At 33.6% G+C, this 22,356-nt stretch overlaps 1 protein-coding gene across 6 annotated transcripts in view; it reads left to right on the top strand.

The window, feature by feature from the left end:
- Positions 1 to 22,356, top strand: part of LOC117180893 (histone-lysine N-methyltransferase SETD1B) — a 436,186-nt gene that overhangs the window by 250,685 nt on the left and 163,145 nt on the right. Inside the window, exons 11-12 of one of the 6 annotated variants that reach the window (XR_004468070.1) lie at positions 7,022 to 7,426; positions 8,314 to 8,959. The exons of 4 other annotated variants lie outside the window; for them this stretch is intronic. The gene's annotated coding sequence lies outside the window, so the exon portion shown is untranslated. Of the gene's footprint in view, positions 1 to 7,021; positions 8,967 to 22,356 lie in introns of those variants that run through there. One more of the 6 variants, XR_004468069.1, reaches the window with a different exon arrangement.

The following is a 22,356-nucleotide window of genomic DNA, read 5'->3' as shown; positions in this document are numbered from 1 at the left end:
AACTAAAAAGAACATTTCAACAAAAAACGGAAAATACATTTTGAAATACAAATTTTTTCATACCAGCTGATGAATTTTCAACATAAATGACGAATCTTCAACTAGAATTGTAGTGGAATTTTATGTAAAAAAATGAGTTTCAAACTAAATGAAATGAGTCTTCAACTGAAATAGTTGAATTTTCAACAATAAAAATTATTTTTTACTAGAAAAAGATAAATTGTCAACCAAAACTGAAATAATTACGTTTTAAGTTAAAAAATCAATTTTCAGACAAGAAAACGAATTTTGAACTATAAAAGGTCATCATTTTATAATCAAAAATTGAATAAATAAATTTTAAGTTAAAAAATAATTGTTTAACCAAAGAGATGAATTTTTGACTAAATATATTATTATTTAATTAGAATGCTTACATTTTCAACTAAGAAGAAGAATTTAAACAAAGAGAATACTTTTCAAAAGAGAATTTACTGAGTTAACTGGAATCTTTCTTTGGATGAAAACTCAACTTTTTTTCTAATAAAAAATTCTTTTGCTTTAAGATAAATTTCATATTTTCTGATAAAAATGCAACTAGTTGCTAAAGAATTCAAGAATTTTGTTGAGTAGTCATCCTTTTTGGTTAAAAATTCGTCTTTTTGGATTGAAAATTCAATCGATTTCGTGGAAAATTAATTTTTTGTTAAACAGTCATATTTTTTGTTTAAAAATTGCATTTTTGTAAAGAATATTTGTCTTCTGGTTTAAAGGTTCAATAATTTAGGTAAACTTTTATTTATTTTTTGAGTAAAAAATCTTTATTTGTTGGAAATTCGTCTTTTTGGTTTTAGAATTCTTTTATTTTGTTGTATAAATCTCATTCTTTTTTGATTAAAATCCAAACTATGACACTTTTTTGTTGAAAATTTGTCTCTTTAGATTGAATATTTAACTATTATGTTAAAAATTCAATTATTTTGTTAAAGAGTTATATTTTAAATTAGAAAAAACTTTTTTTTAATAAATGAATACAATCGAAAATTTTTTATTTGTATGTAAAACACTGTAATTCCTGAATATGTTTGAGCCATAAAATAATGTATATTCAATCGCTAATATAACCTGAACAATAAAAATATTGTTAAAAATTATAAATCTTAAAATTCTCTTAAATTCTCATAAATTCTGTCATATTCTCAGTTATATAACCTAAACTTAATTTCTCGGGAATTTAAGAACTGTACTTCCACATTATGTATTCTGAAGATCGAAATTTCACCGTTTGTAAACACTGATTCGTGGGCGGCATCATACGTAGCAAGCGAAACAATTTGTATCGAGCACCACGCATCAGCATCAGACTTGAGAGTGGGGGAACATCATTTCCAGGAAAATTACTCTCCTACGGTCCCATCCGCGGCAAGGTAAATAGCGTCGACTGTATAATGTAGTAGTTTTTCTGTTTCAAGGTTTGAAAGGGGCTAAATAAGTAGAATTATGTCAGTTATCATATATTGGAACTAATTGATTTTAAGTATAGAAAAAATATATATAAAAAAATATTTTAGACATGTTCTTGTTAGATAGATAGATAAACATTTATTTTTCAGCCTGCTGGCCTTAAAAAATTGAGTTGCGTACAATTCCATTTTTTACAGAATTTTCTTACAACTACGTCTTACAAAGTACCATCCATCCACACCTTATAACTTATCCGCTCGTTCCTATAGCCTAACCTTCCTCGCTGCGCCTCGTCTCGCACGCATTTCGCTTTTTTTCGCTATGCCTCGCATTACCAGCCTCTATGTCCGCGGCTAAAACCTAATACTTAACTACTATTTACAATATTTACATTTCTCTTACATCAACTTCCTCTCCTATTTACAATCTTTCCTTCTCCATTCCTCTTCCTCCTTCCTTCTCTCCTTCTCTATCTTACCCAACACCCCCTTCACCCATGCTACTGCCCTTTTGTCACCCCTTTCATGCAACAATACCTCCATGCTTATCCCCCTCCTTTCCACCTCTTCACGTTTTTCCAACCAATGCTTCAATTTTGCATCCCCCTTCCCGCACAATTCACACATCCTCTTTTCTCTAGAAAGCCAGAACCCATTATACTTCTCCATGCAACCGCACCTCATTCTCGCTATAAGTTCCTGACTTCCGTGCTCTCCTTTCTTACACAAATATTGCATTCTCTCCCTTGGTATAATCCACACATAGTTTCCGCTATACCTTGACTGTCTTATTCTCTCCTCTCCTGCTGCCTTCTCTTTCTCCATGCCATTCTATTGAACAAACTCATATACCTCCCTTCCTTCCTCGTGCATTCTGCTAACTTCATCGATCTGCAATCTATTCGTTCTAAAATAGTTTTCCCTTTCCACCTCCATCTTTGCACCACTACGTCTGTTCTCTTTCTCGCACCAACACTTCCTAACCAATTTACTTCCCCCCTCTTCCAAAAATGTCTCCTCATATTTTCCCTGTTATAATCCCTAAACGCGATCATACTGCCTCCCTCCTGACAATATAGTTCGGCGTATTACTTGCCAATCCCAGTATCCACTTTACATACCTCTCCCGTACCCTATTTACCTCCTCACTTACCGTCCAACCCCACACCTCCACTCTGTAATATAAGACACTCATCACTAGCGAATAAAACAATTTCATTCTCCTTTCAAAATCTTTTACGAAGAATCTCCTTCCCAGCCCCCACACCTGCCTCATCGCCATATTTGCCCTTCTCACTCTCTCTTTTATATGACCATCCACTCCCCCATTTCTTCGAAACAGGAAGCACAGGTACACAAACTCTTTCACCTCCTGTACCGCTTTTCCCTTCCACTTCCACTCCCCTCTCCCATCTCTCCCACCTCCTTTCCTGAACACCGTAACCTTCAACTTGTCCGCATTTAACTCTAACCTATTCTTGCCCAAGTATCGTCTCAACCTCTTCATCATCTCCTTTAAAGCCTCTTCGCTCTTTGCCAACAGCACTATGTCATCTCCATATGCGAGTGACCATATCCTGACTCCTCCTTCCTTAAGTCCTCCTAACATTCCCGCCGCTAGCTTACTTTCCATATCCACGATCAAAATTGCAAAAAGCGTTGGGCTAAGCGGCCACCCTTGCCTCAACCCCCCTATCCATCCAGAATCCCTCAGAGATTCCCTCCCCTCTTCTCACCCTATCTTTCGTCTCCTCGTATACCTCCCTTACCCTCTCGATCAGGCCCCTCTTCACTCCCCTCTCTTCAGTTGCCTCCCACAACGTCCCCCTATCTACTGACGGGAACGCGCTCTTTAGATCTACAAAAAACGCGTACACTTTGGCACCATTTTTGGTTAATTCTCTATCCACCACGTGTTGCAAGACGTAAATATTGTGAATAGAGCTCCTTCTCTCTCTAAAGCCCGCCTGCGTCTCCGGCAATATTCCTTGCCCCTCAACATCCTTTCGCAGCCTATCTGCTAGCACCATCGCGTATATTTTGTACGCAGTATTCATGAGCGTAATTCCTCTATAATTTGCCTGCCTCTCCCTATACAGCCACGCTTTGTTCTATACCCCGTCAATCCCTGCTGCCTTCGATTTTTTCAACTTCCCTATCTGCTTCTCTATCTCCTCGTCGTTCAGCTCCTCTTCATGTACTTCTCTGTTTCTTCTAATCCCCTCATCTCTCTTTCGAGTATCTGACCCCTGAAATGAGTACTTAAAAAATTTCTTCCATTCGTCGCTCCTTATCTTCTCACGTATACCCACCCTACGTTTCCTAAACCTATTAATTATCTTCCACACGTCCCCTTCTGTCTTAACACTTCCCAGCTCCTCTTCCAGCTCTGTTTCTTTTTCCTGCTATTTCTTCTTACACATCGCTCTAAACTCCTTCCTGATGTCTACGTACTCCTCCCTTTTCGCGGTTCCTTCTTTCCACTTCCTGTACTTCTTTTTTACCTTTCTTTTCATCATTTTACATTCCCTATCCCACCACGGCTTTACCATTCCTTTCTTCTTTTTCCTAAATACCATCTTTTGCACACAACCTTTCACTTTCTCTTGTAGATTCTCCCATATCTCATCCACGGAATCCCCCTCAAAACTTACGTTGCCCAACTGCTCCTGATAATTCTCTATCGCCTCTCTCGTCCATGACAACCTCTCCCCTAACGACCCTTCTTCCCCACCCTGCTTTCGCCCGCCTCCCCCTGTATCCACAAATTCAATGGCTGATGGTCTGATTTCACCCTTTCTTCTACTGCGAATTTCTCTATCTCCTCAAACCCCTGCATATTCATGATCACGTAGTCTATCACCGATACACCCCTCTTACTCACATACGTGTATTATCCCTCTTCGCCCCCTTTTACCATACCATTCGCTACCGCCCACCCTCTATCCTCCATCCAGTCTCTTAGAATCTCCCCCTCTTTATTTATTATTTTATCCTTCGATTTTCTTTCAAAGCTCTCCCGTTCCTGGTACAGAGGCCCTCCTCCTGCCTAATTCTCGCATTAAAGTCTCCCGACAGTCACAAACTTGTACATCACCCCTCTTATCTTTACAGTCCTCATTTGCACGCCCTCCCCCTCTCCCTCTCCATGAACTTCTTCATCTAATGCATCCCTAACCCCTGTTTTAATTCCCTTACTAGCCCTTCCTTTCCTTTTTACTTTGAACGTCTCCTGTAGCCTCCACAAATATCCCCTTTGCAACTTTCGCTCTACTCTATCCCATTCCTTTCTCTCTACCCACGTCTCTACCAGTCCAATCACATAAAATTCCTGAATATACCTCCAGAAATCCTCATATGTCTTTTTTACCCCTGCTACATTCCAGTACAACCCCTTTAACATTCCTCTACCCTACTATACTCCCACCCCCTACTTCCCCCGAAACAAATTACCCTGCACTTCCTTCAACACCTCCTTCTCCTGGTCCCATACCCACATTTTCTCGTCTATTTTTATTTTCCGATACCTTACCTTCACTGCTCTCCCTTCGCTCCTCTCCTTCCTTGCCTTTAACCCACCCTATGCTCTGTAGCAGCGCTTCCACCCCGTCCCTTTCTTCCCCGCTCTTGAGCTTCAATCCTCTTATCACTATATTATTTCTCCCATCTGCCTTCTTTTTTCTCTCTATTCTCAACTCCATTGCCCTTATCCTTTCCCTATCTGCTCTCTCCTTTTCATTCCTACGCTCTCCCACTTCCTCTTCTATCATGATCTCCACTTTCTCCCAAATACTTTGTTTTTCACCTTCCCCCTGTCAACTGCTTCCCTTCCCGATCTACCCTCCACCTTCTCCAGCCTTTTTTCTGCCCTTTTCTTCGACATCCTAATATCTTCTTCCATCTCCTTTATTTCATCCTCTTTTTCCTTCCTTACCGACACCAACTCCCTCTGCAATCCTTCTACTTTTCCCCTTAGCTCTTTTAGTTCCTTTCCCTATCTCTCATCTCTTACCCTCAGGTTCTCCCTCATACTTTCCATCTGCTCCATAGCCCCCCTTACGTACTCCATTAACCCTCTGATCTCACCTATCAGCACCCCAATAGCCTCCTTCTCCGTCTGACCCTCCATTTGGGGGGGGGGGGGGGTCCTACGTGTTCGTGCGTTTTTTTTAAAGGGACCCTAGCGCGCTTTTCTCCGGACTCTCTCTGCTTTCCCTTTTCCTCTTCAAAAGATCCTCCCCCTCACTTGCAGTGCACGCTCTCTCCCTTGCCTGATCGCTTCTTCGGCTCCGATTCTTCCCCCTCCCTGACGCGCCACTTGACACCAGGCCACGCACAACTGGACGTCGTGTCCCTCTGGAAATTTCCTCCCCGTCTACTTCTTTACCAGCGCTGCCAGTACTCTCGCTGCCCACCTCCCGCTCGTCCGTCGGTAACTGTAACCTATCCATACACAAAAGTACTCACTGCCGCCCACAGATGACTCTTAAGGCTGCTGCCGCTTACCGCCCTAAAATTTCAGTTTCTTTGCCCTATTTCACCTCTCGCATCCCCTTTAGCCACCTTTTTCTCACCAATAACATCCCCCATCACTACAAGAACCACCCTTGCCCGCCATGAAGGCCCAAAAAACTAAACACAAAACTACCCCGCTCCCTTGCAAACCTAACCTTATTTTCCCTATTTAGCCAAATCCCACCCCTCCAACTACAATGTAAATTAATTTCTATCTTCCCAATGTACCCCTCACAACCGTACTCACCTCATAGACTTCCACCCTCACACTCCACTCAAATCTTCCACACAAACTTCGTTAAAACTTCTCACCGCCTGTCACTGTACACTTTCTCACTACCGCCACCAACATGCAAGTCCCACATAGACCTGGGATAGTATTGGACCACGTCCATTTTAAAACAAAAAGAAGATTTTTTAAACATAGGAAAGTATTAAAAAAGCAAATAAAGTTTCAACAATGTGCCAAGAAAAATAGAGAAGCAAGCCAGAAAAATGCGATTTACCTGGCAGTATTTATTAATTAAGTAAAGGACATGTATCCAAACTATAAATAAATGAATAACTAAAGATAAAAAACTAAGAATCGAATTCTATTTTTAAAGAATGTACATTGAAAAAATATTGATATTGATATTAGGATTTGCTTGCAAAATAATATTGAAACGTATCACTTTCTACTTTCCCTAAGTACTCAGTGACAAAGTACTTAATGACTAAGTTACTAAGTAAGTATAATTCAGGTACATATTATACTGTTATGATGAAAAACTATTATACACTGATTCACCCACTTTCATGGAACAGGTGTAGTTTCCACCTCCTGATAGAGTAGTTTTCGGTGTTCGGGTAAACTAATGACAAACACGGTTACAGCATGTATTGAAAATTATTTTGAGCTTTTTTGCGCCTATTTATGTTCTTTCCTTTAAAAACTACATTGGGCGCAAAAAAGGGGCGGATTTTGGTGTCCCTCTTTCTTGAGACATTTTCTTTTAGTAGGACACATCTTTTTTCCGTTAATCGTGAGAAATACTCTTAAAAACAAGAAATTCCATTCGTAGGTCAGAAAACGACAAAAGTGTTTTGTTGTATTCATAAAAAAGGACATTGCAGATTTCGGGAAGACATTATTTTTGAAGTGCACAATGTACAATAAAGTGTTGGAAAGTAAAATTGTCTGTCGAAATGAAGAGAATTATTAGTGACTTAGTTTCAGTTTCCAATGATCCTTAAATTGCCAAAGCCATATGTTACAATATGGAGGAAGAACAATTACCAAATACATAGCGGGAGGTACATGCGGCGGAAAAGCGACAAGTTGGAGAAAGAAAGGAGTACGCCGAAACTGATGAGAATCGAAGAAGTATGGATAATAAATTAAGGAAAGAAAGAAGAAAGTGACAATCAAAGAAACAGACATTTCGGAAAAAACTGAAAGCGGTGAAGAAGTCATCTTATATATTTCTGTAAGTCTGTTGATACAAATATTATCTTTTATGATTGAAAATGCAACTGCTTCGTTAAAAAGTTATAATCTTTTTCAGTTAAGGATTTAGTGTTTATCGCCAATTCATGTTTTGTCAGTAAATAGTGTAAGAACTTGGTGGAGGCTTGAAATGCTTTAGTAAAAAAAAGGAATTTAGTTAAAGGTTTACTATGTTAGTTAATTCATTTTGATATTCGGAAAGTACCATATTGTGTTAATTTAAAAAAAATAGTTTGAAGGGAAAATTGCACCGGTCAGATTGTGGTTGAAAATGTAAGGGTGACATTCCAATATTTATTAAAGGAAATTTAACATGAGAGCGAAAGAACATTCTGTACGATCTAAATCACCATTTAAAGATCAAACAAGTAAATGTATCGCTATTCATTGCAAATGAAGTATGTCTCATTGTCGTGTTCGAGCTTCATATTATAGGTTGCAGTAATTCTGCGAAGTTTTCTTCCAATCGGATGAATGAAAAAGAAATTGTGAATATTGGACATTACACGTGATAATTCTCAATTCCATGTCAAAAACGGCAACGTCAACATTGCCACTTGTAATCGGATTCACGTATACATTTTAAGATAACTTCTTTACACCCAGGCGGAAAAATTAGATAAACTTTATATATAGTGTGAATTTTTATATATAATATTCATTTTTTTATACAAAAAATGTATAAAACAAAAGAATATTCTATATAAAACTTTACATTATATAGAAACTATATATAATATTTCCACCTGGGCATCTTTACCAAGAACTTTCCCACTGCAACTTTTCCGTTCCTCAAAAGACGACTTTTGTACTATTTTACATAAAAAACTGGGGCTTCTATTCGTACGAATTTTTGTTCCAAAAAAGCTGCAAGAAAAAGGACCCACTCTTGCTGAAAAGGAACCGATAATGACAAATGGTGTCTGAAGGAACCCAAAGTATGGATTACAATGGTTATAATAGAGCCTTTTCATCATCCAGCTTGACTCACTTCAAACATTGTAGAAGTTAATGATGCACATTGTACTTAATAATTTGGATTAAATCACATTTAACGGGTAAAAAGTAAACTACTCATGTACCAAAAACGTGCGAGACTATTAACCATTATATAATATGCAGTAATTTTTTTTTAAGAAGATGGGTATTTCGATTATCTAATTTTATTTGTTTTACACAAAAACAAAAAAAAAGTTTGATCATATTTATCTGTATAATTATTTATAGCATTTCTTAATTTCGATTAGACCTGCGATTTTCTGCCCATGCGCAGTTGCGAACATCGGCACCCGTGAACGGCCATCAATCGGCTATCAAAGTAGTAAAAAGGAACCCTCCAAAAAACTGTTACCTCAGAACCTAAGTTTTAAAGGATGCCAACTTTTACTTCAGCTACAATATTACTGAAGCCTCAGTTTTTTTATGTGTTCCTACTACTTTTCTACATTATGTTCAACACTATTGTATGAAATTTATATTGAATTGATTTCTGTACCCAAACTGGGATTGCTTTTTTAAATATTGCAAAAGAAAGAACAAACTTTATTTGTCAAGATAAATGTAATATTTGTTCGTCATTTTGCATGAAATTGTATTATCAGTTCACGGGATACATTGTATCGTTACAATAAATGTATATTATTACACTTCATAATATGCGTTTTCATTGAAGCATACTATTTTCGTTGTTTGTATAATTAAGAAAAGGTGTGCACCCTATATAGACAATTTTTGTTATTAAACATTCTGTTTCAACTTGTTCAGTTTGTTATTTTCCTAAGTAAAATAAAAAAACGCATTGTTCGATGTTTAATATAATAGCAGGTCACCAAAAGCCACGACCTATTTAAAATGTGTCGTTTATTAATTTTTCTTCGTGCCTTATATACTTTGTATACAAATTAAATTTTTCTCTTACTAGTTTTCTTTCATTAGGATGAAAGAAGAACTACGCATACTATCGAAAAGTGTTTAATTACAAATTTCTATATTTTTGTTTGGATGCACACTTCATTGTATCTTGAACAGATTCACCAAAAATTGTAATGTGTCTTTTATTTAATTTTCTTTGCGATTGAAATTATAATTTTAGATTTTTCACGAAAATTCAACAATTTGTAATGACAGTCTTGTAGGGCCTCTATGAATGAATTTTTTGTCTCTTTTAATGTTCTTTCTCATTTCGTGTGTTTTTGAATTATTTAACCCTTAGTGACCACACATAGATCTTCGGGACCCAGAGGTCTTTTGTAATGAAATTTTAAGCAGCTTAATACAAAGGGAGCAAGTCTATTGCAACATTCGTCGATAGTACGCTTTAGTTTTAGACTATTCTACAACGATTAAGACATACATCCTATTTAATTTTTTTTTGAACATTTAAAATTTTTCATGGAGGTGGAACTTAGAATATTTTGCTTAAAAAAGTAATAGAAATAAAATGTTTTCACCTTAATTGTATAGTCAATTTCTCGACATTTCAAAACACCCTGACAACATTTGTAGACGTGTTTTTTTTTTAAGTATATTTTGGTACTACTGGCATAGTGTCGCCCCGGTCGTGCAACCAAAGTTCTGCCAGTATTGGATGAACCACAGGTTGTCTGTACTGGTGGACAGTATTGGGCCAGTATTCCGCCGGTGGCGAACTCCGGCACGCTACCGACATTTCCACCTGGGATGAACGGACATGTATTACTGGGCCAGTGAATAACGTAGGTACTGGCGTGGTACTGGTGAAACCCCTAATGATGACCAAGTTATGTACTGACTTAAAATACTGGGCCAGTATATACAGTTGTTACTGGCGCGGTAAGGCTAAATGCCGTAATGATATTTAAATTCTGTACTGATCTGCAGTACTAGGCCAATACAGTTTATTATTGATTATTATTCATGATTGACTAGCAATTGTTGTTTATATATTTATAACTTATGTAAAAATTAACATGGTATAAACTGTACACATTGTGATATTTAATATTGTAATTGTATGGCTCGATGCCCACCTGGAAAAAGTAGGCTTCCTCGCTTCTGTGAATAATATGTTGAGTTTCTGAATTAAAAACAGTGAAATTGAACGACAAAATATAAATTTTGAGGCACAATAGTTCATCAATTTTGTCTAAAACAACACATTTATTGTGATGCAAGCAGTTGTATTTGAAACAAATAAAGATTCAACAAAGAAAATAGAAAAAATATGAATGTCTATAATTGCAGAGTTTTCAATTGATAATTCTGGAAAAGAAATTGCTCAAGAAAAGGCTGCGGATTGCATACCCTCCAAGTTTCAACCATGAAAATAAAATGAATGAAAATCCCATACTTTTCCGATTAATGTCCAATTCTGGGCGTAGGATCTTTTTTCAGCAATTTTGGTGTGGAATTTGATAAGAGAGAAGAAAGGTATGTCCATCGTGTGTACGGGCCATACTTATACTTTTCCTTTAATTTGCTTCTGTCTGTGGATAAAGACCAGAATAAATAATCCGTCAATAATGATCACCTCTTACAGTCACTAAAATTAGGCAAAACATTACTCAATTACATTATAATTATCTGCATAAATTTCCCGTCATAATTTACGAAAAAAATTTAAAAAAGATTAGGAAAAACGGTTAATATGGTCATTAATTAATTAATTAAAAAATTATATTAATTTATCAATAATTTTCTATTATATATAAATTAATTAATTAATAAATTACTTAATAATAATATTTATAATGTTATGCAATATTATGGAAAATTACCCAAACTAATAACAGAAATTCAACGGATGAACCGATATTCTTCGATCCTTTTTTAATCGTTTCGTTGTTATGTATTGAGCCTATAATGCAAATTATTAAAATTAAATTTCTTAATATTTTTATTATTTTTAATTTCTCTCAACCAGCTTTAATCTCTAACTACAGGAAAGTTGAGTGAGTATTGACGGGTGATTTAGTGAGTCGAGTGAGTATTGACGGGTGATTTAGTGCGGTCTTTATCGAAAGACAGAAGCAAATGCAAGGAAGTTAGAAATATGGCCCGTAAAAATGATATATATGTTTCTCTCTTCTCAGATTCCGCGACAAAAATCCTGAAAAAGATCATGCGCCAAGAATAGGAAATTGTTAAATCGGAATAATGTGGAATTTTCCATAATTTTAAAAACAATTTCCAATGGTTGAAGCAAATGCAAATTATTTAAATTATTTAATCCCAAAAAATATAACAAATAATCATATTTTCTGATGGCAATGTCATTTTTTGTCATTTTTTGGAGTAGAAAATGGTTCTAAAAACATTATGTAATTATTTAAACAATTATTTATTGCTTCTTTTCAAAATTTCTAAAAAGTAAGGCAGAGATGTCCACTTTTCCTGAATTGTTATCCTAAGCAACTTTTATTGATGTTGTTGTTTTCTGTTTGTCGTTGATGTTGTAGTTTTATTCATGTAAACCATTCTTACTTAACTTTACTGAAATTTTAAAAAACCAACAATAATTAATTGTATAAACAATAACATTAACATTTTAGCAGAATCTACTAGTCCTCGAAATCATTGAATATTATGTTTATCTCAGAAAATACTATTGCTAAAGTATTTTTTAAAAAGTAAGTATTTAAACAAGTTATATTTGCTTAAACAATTAAAAGGTGGTTCATCTATTCTTGGTATACACTATACAGTCATGTAATACACTATTTAATTATCGTAAATAAATTGATTGAGCAAATTAAGATTTTTTAAACGAATAGAAATTTATTAAACATTAAAAAAAATGTATCAAAATTATGTAATTATTCAACAAAACGTAGCATAGGATAACAATTTAGGAAAAGTAGACATCTCCAGCTCAATGTTCAGAAATTTGAAAAATAGACCATAAATAATTGCTTAAATGATGATATAATGTTTTTAGAAAAATGAACTACTCCAAACAATGGCAAACCATTACATTTTAATCAGAAAATACGATTATTTGTTATACTTTTCGGGATTAAAAAATGGTTTAAATAATTTTCATTACTGTAAAGAATTGAAAAATGTTTAAAAAGTAAACATCGGAAAATATTCAAATTGTCCGCTAGTAATTATTTGTTTGAAAAATACGACGGATATTTGCTAAAAATTAACAATAATGAAGGTGAAAATGTAGTTTTTTATTTTACGGTCATGTATGGGGCACTGTGTGTGGGGGGGGGGGGGGGGGGGTGAAGGACAGTTGAAAATAATATTTATTAGTATGGACTTATTTCGCAAACACTCGATATTGTATAACGATTGGAAATGAATAAATAATTTTTATTAAATTCTAACAGAATATAAACTGTACACATTCTGTCATTTAATTTTACAATTCTATGGCTCGGTCCCCACCAAGAAAAAATAGGCTCATCCGCTTTCTGTGAATAATATTTTATTTTTTTGAATGAAAAGCGACAAAATTGAACCACAAGATATGAATCTTGAAGCAAAAAATTTAATTAATTCTGACCAAGAGCACATTCATTGTGACGCCAAGCAGTTCTATCAGAAACAAATAAAGATTCAAGAAAAAAGATAGGAAAATAATGATTGTCTATGATCGCAGAGTTTTCACTGGAATATTGTCACCATGAAATTAAAATAATGAAATGAAAATAAAAAAAATGAAATGAATGAATGAATGAATAAATAAAATAAATAAGAAAATGAAAATAAAATAAATGGAAATTCCATACTTTTCTGATTCGACAGTTTCCAATTCTGGACGCAGTATCTTTTTTTCAGTACTTTTTGCAGTAAAATCGGAGAAGAGAGAAAAAAGGTGTATCCAGAAATTGAACGGATTAACCGATTTTCTTCTACCTTTTTTTAATCGTCTCGTCGTTATGTAATGAACCGAATGCAGAGTATTAAAATTAAATTCCTTAGAATTTGATCATTTTTAATTTCTTCAAACTGACTGTAATCTCTAACAATAGGAAAGTGGAGTGAGGCATGACAGGCACTCAATCTAAATCCAGGGCTCGAGCTTGGGTTTACGATGTTTTAAGTATCGTCGAAAAAATGACACTCTAGACCACCCGCTCTTGCATAGCCATCCAGAGGCCCCATGAACTATGTGCACCATGAGTACACTCATGGTGGCGGTTTGCTACTTCCCAGGCGCAAAAAATGCATCAATTTTCAATTAATTGGTATAAAACGAGAACCAGGCCATTTTTTAAAAAAAGCTCTCTGTCCAAGGGTTGTATTCAGGCATTTATATTCTGTGGTTAAAATATGAAATCATACAATTCAAAATTGTAGGAGAGAAGCTGTTTTGGGTAATATATGGGATAATTTTCGAGCCTGAGAAAGAGCCTTAACTCGTTCTTTAACATTTTAATTAAAGTTCTGGAAACATTTTAGAATTCTTTTGAAGTTTTGGTTTGAAATCTTTAACAAAAATCTGCATTTTTAAAAAATCTTTTAGCGTTAAAAATTCTTTGTCAATCTCTTCACAGCTTCTACTGGCATTTAATCGATTTTTTCTTGATTTTTCAATCTTACCAAATTGAATCATTTTGCTTGAAAAAATCTAGTTAATTTCGAAATTTATGAAATTTAATTTATATTTCAAAATAAAAAATATAAAAAAATGTCTTGGGACCCTGAAGAATTGCTTCCATTTTCTTAAAACCTTAAAATCTTAAATCACAAGAATCCAAATTTATTAATTAAAAATATAAAGTGAAAATAATTTGATTATTTCAATGAAAATAATCATTTGAGGATTTTCATGTTTTGTAGTATTTATTTAATTATTAGCTAATTAATTTTGTTCAAAATATTAATTGCATAAAGATTTAATTTAAATTGTTTTAAATTAAGTGACATAAATTGGTTATTTACTGTCGGATTTCATAAACCGGTAAAATCGACGAAAACTGTTCGCAACTTCTTTTGCTTGGAAACATTTTTTAAAGCAACTTAACAAAAAAATTCAACACCTTAAGACGATCTGAGGGTACTACAGCCTGCTTGATCTCTCGGTGACCTTTTTCTATTGTTCATCGCTGGCCTCGATCTCGAAGCGCTATGGCTCTCAACCGGCGCCTTCTGCATTATGTTCAGGAGTAATGTTTGGGCAACTGCAATGCACAATAACGTACGAGGTGTGTTCAAAAAGTAAGGTGACTTTTCAATTTTCGCGGGCTACGTACATTCAAGTTTTAAATTTTTTGTTGTGTTGGTACACTCGTCACGATCATATGTTCACAGTTTTGACTATATAGCTCGTGTTGTTTTTCTGGTAGAGGCGTAAAAGGTTAGAAGGTTTTGGTGTGCTCGGCGATTTTCTTCTTTCGAAAAAATGGAGCAAAGAGTTTGCATTAAATTTTGTGTGAAAAATGGAATCCAGTGCTCTAAAACTCTTGAAATGTTGACAGTTGCATACGGTGAGTCTACTCTGAGTAAGAAAAATGTGTATAAGTGTACAAGCTGTTCCAAGAAGGCCGAGAGGATGTCGAAGACGAACCTCGCCCTGGACGTCCCAGCACGTCAAAAACAGAAGAAAACGTTCAAGCAGTGGAAGAAATGGTGTTGAAAAATCGCCGAATTACCATCAAGGAAGTTGCTGAAGATGTTGGCATATCGGTTGGCTCATGCCATGCTTTTTTTTCGGACGTTTTGGGCATGAGACGTGTGTCAACGAAATTTGTTCCAAAACTGCTTAATTTTGATCAAAAGATCCATAGCATGACCATCGCTTAGGAGATGTTGAATGAAGTCAATAATGATCCTGATTTTCTCAAAAGGGTTATAACTGAGGATGAATCGTGGGTATATGGTTATGACGTTGAAACAAAAGCCCATTCGTCTCAGTGGAAGCATCCTGAGTCTCCAAGACCGAAAAAAGCACGTCAATTTCGGTCAAATGTGAAGGTTTTGCTCACTGTCTTCTTTGATTACCGTGGCGTAGTGCATCAGGAGTTCTTAACACAATGTCGTACGGTCAATAAGGAGTATTACCTTCAAGTTATGCGCCGTTTGCGAGAGGCGATACGAAAAAAACGTCCGGAACTTTGGAAAAACAATTCGTGGCTTTTGCATCACGATAATGCACCTGCTCATTCATCGTTGCTTGTGAAAGATTTTCTGACCAAAAACAGCACCACAGTCATGCCTCAGCCTCCATATTCACCGGATTTGGCCCCCAGTGACTTTTTTCTTTTCCAAAAACTGAAAAGATCCATGAAAGGAATCGATGATTGGAAAAAGCGTTGGCACAAGTTAATTATATCTGAGTGGGATTACTTTGAAGGGGACAACATAAATATTTAGGAATAAATTAATATTTTTTGAGAAAATCATAAAGTCACCTTATTTTTTGAACACCCCTTGTATGTTACTTAAAGAAAAATGTAACGTACGTTACTTCAAGAACTTTTTATACTATTTACACTAAATTAAATATGTATGGAGTCTAATTGTTAACGAAACAGCGGTTTTCTTTTTTTATGATTTACAGAAGTTTTTAACCATTTGCATACGTTTTTATAGTTTGTAGTTTTTTTTATAATTTGCCTTTTTTGGTAAAAAATTCTTTTTTTTTTGTTTGAAAATTAATTTATTTGGTTGAAAATGACTTTTTTTAAAAGTAAAAATCAGTTTTTACTTATATGAATGGTCGAAGTAGGGACGTAATTTATCGTTGTGGTAGTAAACAGTGCCGCAAAAAAAATGATGGAACGGTTATATTTTTTTATGTCGCGAACGTCAAAGTCAAAGAACTTTTTATAAACTTTACTCGAGCGCTGTTATATTTTTATCCACATTAGCTGCATATCAGACGAATTTTCCATGTTTTGTGAGAAATAGTTTTTAATTTCATTATTTAAAAAAAAAAAAATCGATGTTTTATTGACAAGTGGACTAGGTCTACTGGGGATCACCACGTACAAAAAAACGCGCCTTCAACTCGACCTCCACGGTGCACAGTGGGCTGGATCAGGAATTTACTATTCAAAATCACCTGCAGCCTACAATTCTTAACCGATTTTCAATTTTCTTTAAGAGAAATAATCAGCGATAGTTGAACAAGAGCATGTATGGATTAGATTTTGGAATTTTTATTATTTTCTGTTTATTACATAAGCAAACAAAGAGACAAAATGAGTCATTTTTCACTAATTATTTTTTATCTGTAAATAAATAATTCAATTAATTTTGTTCTTTATGAAAATATATGTCAAAGCATCTTAGAAAAATAAATAATTAGTGGGTTTTCGAATATAATTGTTGTAAACAAATTATATTAACAATAATGTCAACATCATGAATTGTTTGCTTGAAAAGTATATTTGTAAGTTGCATTTGCTTAATTTTATTGAAAAAATGATACTTGATCATGAAAATTTGTTTTCTGCTATAATTTTCTAATTTTATAAACAAATTATATAAACAAATTCATAGTTTGGTAATTTATGTGCAGAAAGTAATCGTTTTTCTTTCTTATCGCTTTCAGTTTGTATTAGTGGTAATTATTAGTGATGCAGACATGTCATGCGACATTATTTGTTAATTTTATAAACAAATCTTATAAACAAATGCAAAGTTTGTCCATTTATAGACAGAAATTATTCGTTTTTGTTATTGATCGCCCTTAAAATATAGAAGTGGTGATGTTTGAAAATAAAAAATTGTCATTCGATATTATTTGTTTATTTTATAAACAAATTATATGAACAAATGCATATTTTGGATATTTATGTTCAGAAAGCTATTTTTTTCTTTCTTGTCGCCTTCAAATTGTATTATTGGAGATTTTTAGTGATACAGGCTTATAAATCGATAATTTTTGTTTATTTTGTAAACAAATTTTACAAAAAAATTCATAGTTTGTCCATTTATAGAAAGAAAGTATAGTGTTTTCTTCCCAATCATCTTTAAAATATATAATTGGTGATGTTTAGTGATAATGACTTGTGATTCGATATTATTTGTTAATTTCATAAACAAATTAAAGACACAAATCCATTGTTTATACATGTATGGGGAGAAATTCACCTTTTTTCTCTCTTATTGCCTTCAAACTATGTCAGTGGTGATGTTTTGTAACGATTCAGATCACAAAAAATCAGTTCACTCTTGCAAGCCTGTTGTACTTATAATATAAAAAAATGAAATTTCTTGTGAGAATGTATCTAGCAGTATCAATCTAGCGGCAGAGTCTGAACTAACAGCTATTGGCGGTAAATTTTGAATTACTTAAAAAATTGAAAAGTAGTTTTAAAACTAAGTACATTTTAGCCACCCTGACCAAAATTTACGTAAAACATTACTCTACTTTAAACTCATATTTATTTATCATATTTGTTTATAAAGTTAACGAATAATATCGAATGACAAGTCTTTATCACTAAACATCACCACTTATATATTTTAAAGATGATCGGGAAGAAAAACGAAACTTTCTTTCTATAAATGGCCAAACTATGCATTTTTTAAAATAAAATTTGTTTATAAAATAAACAAAAATTATCGATTTATAAGCTTGTATTACTAAAAATGTCCAATAATACAATTTGAAGGCGACAAGAAAGAAAAAATGGCTTTCTGACCATAAAAGTCCAAAATATGTATTTGTTCATATAATTTGTTTATAAAATAAACAAATAATATCGAATGACAATTTTTTATATTTAAACATCACCACTTCTATATTTTAAGGACGATCAGTAACAAAAATGAATAATTTCTGTCTATAAATTGACAAACTTTGCATTTGTTTATAAAATTTGTTTATAAAATGAACAAATAATGTCGCATGACATGTCTGCATCACTAATAATTACCACTTATACAAACTGAAGGCGATAAGAAAGAAAAGCGATTACTTTCTGCACATAAATGACCAAACTATGAATTCGTTTATATAATTTGTTTATAAAATAAACAAATTATAGCAGAAAACAAATTTTCATGATCAAGTATCATTTTGCCGATAAAATCAAGCAAATTCAACCTACAAATATTCTTTTCAAGGAAACAATTCATGATATTGAGATTATTGTTAATATAATTTTTTTATAACAATTATATTTGAAAACGCACTAATTATTTATTTTTCTAATATGCTTTGACATATAATTTCATGAAGAAAGAAAGCAATTGAATTATTTATTTACAGATAAAAAATAATAAGTGAAAAATGACTCATTTTGTCTCTTTGTTTGTTTATGTAAAAAAAAGAAAATAATAAAAATTTCAAAATCTAATCCATACATGCTCTTGCGCAACTATCGATGCTTATTTCCAGTGAAGAAAATTGAAAATCGGTTAAGAATTATAGGCTATAGTTGATTTTGAATAGTAAATTCCTGCTCCAGGCCACTGTGCGGTGGTGCGGATCAGAGTTCATGCACGAACAAAATTTAATCTTGTTCAATTTTTGGTTTGAAAAATTGATTTAAATTAAATAAAAAAAATATGTTCAACCAAAATAAAAATACTTTTTTTTACAAAAAAAGAAAAATTTTGAACAAAATGTAAAAGTTTATTATAACCATTGTTATAAACTATTCTTGTGGCAAAATATATAAAATTTGAGATTTTTTAAATCATAATTTCCTTTAATCGCCAGAACGGCTTCAGTTATTTCTTAAAATAATAAATGTTTAAGAATATTTGATCAAATAAAGCAATTTAAATTTTTATAAACAAATTAGATGAAAAAATTCAAAATTTTGATAAAAAATTCTATTTAAATATTTTGCCACAAGAATTGTTTACAACAATGGTTATTATCAACTTTTCAATTAGTGTTGGAATCAGTTATTAAAGCGTAAAAAATTGTTATGTACAACATTTTAGTTTCTCCATACTGTGAGTGACAAAATTAATAAAAAAAATAGGGGAGAGAAAACCTCGGAGCGCTAATCTCTTTAGTTTTTAATGTACTTTAATTTAAAACGGAAAAATTCAAAATCGAACTGAAATTGAAGGTACTGGACATTTTTGAACGAAAAAAGTGTATTTCTTCCCACTGTGCGTACCTTCGACTCGACCTCCATGGTAGGGCGCAACAGAGTTTATACACTATATTCCGTTTAAATGTCCCCTGTAACATAATGCAGAAGCCGCCGGTTGAGAGCCGTGCAGCTTCGAGACCGAGTCCAGCGCTGAACAATAGAAAAGTGTTGCCGAGGGATCAAGCAGGCTACGGTACCCTCATATCGTCTTAAGCCAATTCAACTTGCAATGATTAATTTGTCTAAATAATTAATTCACTATCATTTAATATACTGTTTAATAATTATTATTTTATTATCTTGAAATAATACTTATAGTCACATATTTTGAGATAATTTTGTAATTAATTAAAATAATTATTATAATAATGCAATATAATTAATTATTCCATAATAACAATTATTATCATATTATTATATACTTATCGATATTTCGTTAAGTTTCCAAAGAGAGGAAAAATTAAAGAATCTGGTTACGGCGTTCCTCTTCTCATCTTTAAAATCAAATTTGGACTTGTTGAGGCGAATAAAATATCGTCGTAGTCGCCAAAAATAGTATATTTTTAATATAATATTTCTAAATTACTCATTACAAAATTAAGAAAACGTAGATATCTTATTTTATTTATTATCACTTAAAAAGGAAATGGTCAACTTATTTCAGTATTATCCAGAAAAAAGTAGGAGGAGCACTCCATTAGTCGGATAGGTATTGTATTCGGGCGATCGTCTTTTCCTCCACGACTACCTGCGTAATCTTCCCCTTCCACTGCGCAACGACAATACCCCTTCACGGGATTCGTATTTGCTACTGGCCCTCGATGTTATGTCCCCCGTAAAGATCCGTGCAGCCGACTTGCGGTCCGCGGTCAATTTTTTCCTGAAGACGAAAATCCGAGTAGCGACCCGCGGTCGATTCAGGAGACCCGTGCCCCTACAGTCCTCCTTATCCTCTCTACTCGACACTTTCCTCCTTAACTTTCAATGATTTTATGCAAGTGGCGATTGTCATTTTTCCTTCACACTTTCTGCAGACTTAGGACTGGCAGCTTTTAGGATAAGAGCACCTATTCTTGGCACCATCCCAATTGTTGACACCCTTCTCAAAATTTTATTAATTAATAAGACAATAGATATTAATAGCAAATTCTCTTGTTTTTAATTGCGCAAACATTTTTTCGTAATAACATGTGTTCATCGTATGCTAAACAATAACTTATGAGTTCTGAAATTAAAAAATTCAGCCTTGTTTCCAAGCTGCGAAGAATTTTCAGGTTAGCTAAAGAAAATCTTTAGATAATTGCTGTTTTTAATTTACCCCTAGCAACGTATTAATTAACGTAAGTGACTATTTTCTTTTCGGCACTTATCGAGGAAATCTTAAAATTATGAGTAAAAAAATAACTAAGATTTAACTATAATTTATTTAACAAATGGGTGCCAATGAATTTTCAATTTAAAGCACCGTATGCAATTCTTGGCACACCGTGCCAAGAATTGGATTGTATGTTCTTGCAATGATTTCTATTCTTGGCAATCGGAAAAAGTATGGTTATGTTCGTTTGTTATTTTGTAAAATTCAGAATGAAAGACCGAATTCAAAATAAAAACAATAAATTAAAGTCAACTACTGGAGCTGTACTTAAAATTAGTAAATAATTATATTTAATGGTACGTGTTATTTAGAAATAAAAGTAAATTCACAACTTAGCGATGCAGACTTAACCACAAATCATTCTAATGTGTCACTCACAACTAGTCTGTCCAACAAAATTACTGCCTGATTCACATGTAGAAAAAGAATCTCGGATGTAATTTTTAACACTTCTAAGAATGCGTTAAATAATAAAATGGCTGATTTGAATAGTGTTAGAGAGAAAAGAAGTGTTTTGTAATCACGTTTTTAAGGTTAGCATCTAATTGATAAAACATTACACGAACCTGTAGATCTTACACGAAAAGCTAATTCAACCTAATACGTACAAGAAATTGCTTCACAATGTGTAAAAAACAGAAAGCGGCATGATTATTTGCGTTTCCCTCTAACCCCAAAAAGAAGAGGAAGGCAAACGAAGGAGAAAGGCATCTATGCTTTAACATCGTAGGCATGCAGAGATTAGGAATAAGAAAAAATCAATTTAAAAAAATTAGGGTAAGACTAAGTAAGCAAAGACGAAAACGACGTCAATTGTATAAATACATAATCGATGACTTTAAACATGCATTACTGAAAAAATAAATAATTAAGCTGGTGAAAGCTGTCGTCAAGTGAAATAAATTTCTGAAATAAGCTGCAGATTTCCCCATGTATAAGGTATTTATTTCACTTTTAGCTAAGACCTAGACTGGTAAAAATTTACGTGAAACTTTACGGGCGAATTCTAATCAAATGAAACCGACAACCTTTTGTACTTGAATTTGGAAACACTTTACGTACAACGAAATGAATGGCAAGTTCGAAGTCTACATAATCTGTTTTAGGACCAAAGAACAAATTTAGTTTTTTACATTCTGATATTAAATAAGAAAATGCTGCTCTGTATGAATTAATTTGTTTATCAATAATCAGGAAAGACGCGAGAGGTATGTACAAATTATTATGCAATACAAAAATTTTAAATACTTGACCGAACTGTTTTCGGAAATTCGATGATTTAACCTCTACTCCTTACCAACCCCACCCCTTACTCTATTCATGAGCTTATTCATTTAGTGGTGGGATGGGAGGAGAAACGTCGAGATGAAACTCAACCAGGACAAAAGTGACCGCGGGTCGTAATTCGGATATTTTCTTGACCATGGGCCGCAACTCGGTAACGGCTGTAAAGATAATCCCCATGTACATAATTTCTTGCATGTATGCTGTTTTACAATTGAAAGTACTATTCTTTTTTAAAAAATCTCCTAACGAAGAAGA

The sequence above is a fragment of the Belonocnema kinseyi genome, chromosome 9, assembly GCF_010883055.1.
Source record: "Belonocnema kinseyi isolate 2016_QV_RU_SX_M_011 chromosome 9, B_treatae_v1, whole genome shotgun sequence".
In the NCBI taxonomy this organism is placed as follows: Eukaryota; Metazoa; Arthropoda; class Insecta; order Hymenoptera; family Cynipidae; genus Belonocnema; species Belonocnema kinseyi.
This window is presented reverse-complemented; position numbering and strand designations above follow the sequence as displayed.